The sequence below is a fragment of the Mauremys reevesii genome, linkage group 12, assembly GCF_016161935.1.
Source record: "Mauremys reevesii isolate NIE-2019 linkage group 12, ASM1616193v1, whole genome shotgun sequence".
In the NCBI taxonomy this organism is placed as follows: Eukaryota; Metazoa; Chordata; order Testudines; family Geoemydidae; genus Mauremys; species Mauremys reevesii.
In genome coordinates this window covers 40,401,988-40,405,381 of record NC_052634.1, presented here as the reverse complement: position 1 = coordinate 40,405,381, position 3,394 = coordinate 40,401,988, and the positions used below count along the sequence as shown (strand labels likewise).

The 3,394-nt window shown below is 60.4% G+C and overlaps 1 non-coding gene across 1 annotated transcript; it reads right to left on the bottom strand.

Annotated features, from left to right (window-relative positions):
- Positions 1–2,895: 2,895 nt before the first annotated feature.
- TRNAF-GAA lies at positions 2,896–2,968 on the bottom strand. The gene has a single exon. It is a non-coding gene; the product is annotated as a tRNA-Phe (tRNA).
- Between the last annotated feature and the right edge of the window lie 426 nt (positions 2,969–3,394).

The following is a 3,394-nucleotide window of genomic DNA, read 5'->3' as shown; positions in this document are numbered from 1 at the left end:
CACAGACTCCCACCAGTCCCCTGGTTGCCATAGAACCCTCTGATGCGTTCCTGTTCTGCCAACACCGCCAGGCCTCACCCGCTGCTCCTTTATCTTGCAAGCTCTGGATGTTCAGCTTCCAATATCCTCTGCCCTGGGTCAGGGAATTGCCCACATTGAGCACACGGTGAGAGCTGTGTGATCCAAACTGTCCATTGGCACCACCCAGCACTGGGCTGTCGACGTGCTCTCCTTCACGTAAATCCGGTCAATGCGACTCCTGGCCTGTCCCCGCAGAAAGGTGTATCCCCTCTGTGGCTGGTGTGAGCTCAGATCAGAGGAATAGGAGGCTACCACCCGCCCTCCACTGGTTCCACTGTGCAGAAACACGTTCTCTAAGCCGACCTTGCTATAGACCTGCACCAGGTAATGGTCATTGTAAAAACGTTTCCTCTGATGGTCGGGAAAATGGGACCAGCAGTCCTCAGGCCGGCTGACACAATTAAAATCCCCCACCCCCAACACCAAACACCGTGTGGAGCCAGTTCCTACTATAGCTCTTTTCTTTCACACCTTAACTGGGAACCATAAACACTAATATTGCGGTAACCAGTGCCATGGAGCACAAAGTCCAACAGTAATTAGCTCCAGTGATGAGCTGCCAAAATCTTAACAACGGGTTCCCTATAAAAAGTTCTGATTTAACAACGGGTTCCCTATAAAAAGTTCTGATTTAAGGGATGTGCGACAGCATGTATTTTTTGTACCAATAGGGTTACCATACGTCCATATTTTCCCAGGAGGTGATTAAGAACCGAAAAGCCTGACATGTCCAGGAAAATACAGATGTATTTTAACCCTACCTAAAGTTCTTTTTTAAAAAGATGGGGCTGAACTAGAAATGAGCTCCGTTTCACATGTGTGGGTGGTGATCAGGGACAGTCTAAATTTTTGGGTCTTTTTCTTATATAGGCTCCTATTACCCCTCACCCCCGTCCCGATTTTTCACACTTGCTGTCTGGTCACTCTAGGGTGTGCACATGTGTGGGTCCCAGCTGCTTCCTGCCCCCCCACCCATTGAAGCAGGTGTGCAGGGTTACTGCCCTGGGAACTGCAGGGCACCAGTGGATGTGGGGCTGGCTGCAGATAGGGGCGTGGGGCAGGGCTAGCTGGAGGCAGGGAGTGACATGGGCTGGCTGTGGGCAGGTGATGCAGACGGGCGGGCTGCGGGTGGCTGTGGGCAGGGGGTGGCTGCGGGCAGCTGTGGACAGGGGGTGGCTGCAGGCAGGGGGTGGCTGTGGCAGGGGCTGCAGGCAGAGGGTGGCTGTGGCAAGGGCTGGCTGCGGGCAGAGGGTGGCTGCGGGTGGCTGTGGGCAGGGGTGGGGCAGGGGCTGCTGCGGGCAGGGGCTGGCTGCGGGCAGGGGCAGAGGGCTGGGGCAGGGGCTGGCAGGGGCTGGCTGGGGGCAGGGGCTGGCAGGGGGCAGGGGGTGGCGGGGGGTGGCTGGGGGCAGGGGGTGGGTGGGGGCGGTGGGTGGCTGGGGGCCGGGGCTGGGAGGGGGCAGGGGTGGCTGGGGGCTGTGGGTAGCTGGGGCAGGGGCTGGCAGGGGCAGGGGCTGGGGGTGGCTGGGGCTGGCTGGGGGCAGGGGCTGGCTGGGGCAGGGGGCAGGGGCTGGCAGGGGCAGGGGCTGGGGTGGCTGGGGGCAGGGGCTGGCTGGGGCAGGGGCAGGGGCAGGGGTGGCTGGGGGCTGGGGGGCAGGGGTGGCTGGGGGCTGTGGGTGGCTGGGGCAGGGGCTGGCAGGGGCAGGGGCTGGGGTGGCTGGGGGCAGGGGCTGGCTGGGGGCAGGGGCTGGCAGGGGGCAGGGGGTGGCTGCGGGTGGCTGGGGGCAGGGGGTGGCTGGGGGCTGTGGGTGGCTGGGGGCAGGGGCTGGCAGGGGCAGAGGGTGGCTGGGGCAGGGGCTGCGGGCAGGGAGTAGCTGCGGGCAGGGGCTGGGGCAGGGAAGGCGGGGAGGGGCTGGGACGGGGAAGGCGGGGGAGGGGCGCAGATACTCACACCGGGGGGGGGGCTGGGAGCAGCCGGGGACTCACCAGGCAGCAGCAGGAGCCCCAGGGCCAGAGCTCCAAAGAGCAGGAGCAGCAGCAGGGCCAGGAGGCAGCTCACATGCCTCTCGCAGCACAGCGCAGCGCCCCCCGGCGGCCGGGTGGAGGAATTACAGGCTTCCCAGGCAGAGCCCATCAAAGCTTCCCTCGCAGGGAAGCCAGTTAACAAGCGGTTCTAAAACCGCTTCTAAATTTAACAACGGGTTCCCGCGAACTGGTGCGAACCGTCTCCAGCTCACCCCTGATTAGCTCCCTGGTCGGAGCTCCAGCACCTTCTGTACTTGCACCGCGAATGTGAAGAACAAGAATCCAACCCCATCGTTCTTCCCTGGCCCAGAGGACTAGAAAGACAGGCCCTTCCTGCAGTCACCCTCTGCCCATCGAGCTACCCTAGAGTTGTTAATGTGCATTTTCTGAGCACCCACCATGTCCAAGTCCAGCTGCTCCAAGCCACTGAATATCAAACACCTCCTCCTGACCCCTGAATCCCTGCTACCTTCCATGAGGCCATTTTAATAGATGCCCCTTCCCCTGCTTTGCAGAGGAGCTTTCCTCCCCAGTCCCTGCCCTGTCTGGCATCATCTCTGAGGACCGCCCTGCCTCACTCTCTTCCTGCCTTATTGAGTCTACCAATAAGTCATGTAGGAGAGACAGCTCCTGTCCCTCATTGTTATAGGTCAGGTGGGCCGACTGGGGCAGAAGCCCACACTCTGCTGTCCTGCTGGGGAGCTCAAACTCAGGTACTTGCCTCAGGTGAAGGTGCTGCTGCCCCCCTCCCAGAAAACAAGCTGCCCCTGCACAAAAAGGGATGAAAGGACCTGCCAAAGCCCGGGATTGAACCAGGGACCTTTAGATCTTCAGTCTAACGCTCTCCCAACTGAGCTACTTTGGCAGCTGTGTAAGAATGCTGTGGTTTGATGCTTCTCTGTCTGGGATGTTTTTGCAGCAGTTGCACACAAAAAGGACATCACTGTGAGTGGCCCATGAAGACAAGACTCGCTTTTGCCTGCCTTGCTCAGCTTGACCTGCTGCCTCACCCTGTTCCTGCCCTAGTGCCCGGGTTGACCTGGCGGTGGAAGGGGACTGGGGGCCAGTGGTGCGGGGAGGAAGTTGAGCTGGACCCTGAGCTAGACTAGACCCTGGCAGTGAGAGCCTGGCCACCACTTGCCGCCCCACCCTGTTGTCCTGGCTTCCCCCACCGGAGGAACCCAGCGCCCTTAGCTGTGGTGAGTAAGAAGTGTCTAACCAGCTTGTCCCAGCATTAGAACAGGTCTCTTTACTAACTTCCTTAATATTTGAGTGTGCCCTTGAAAATGAC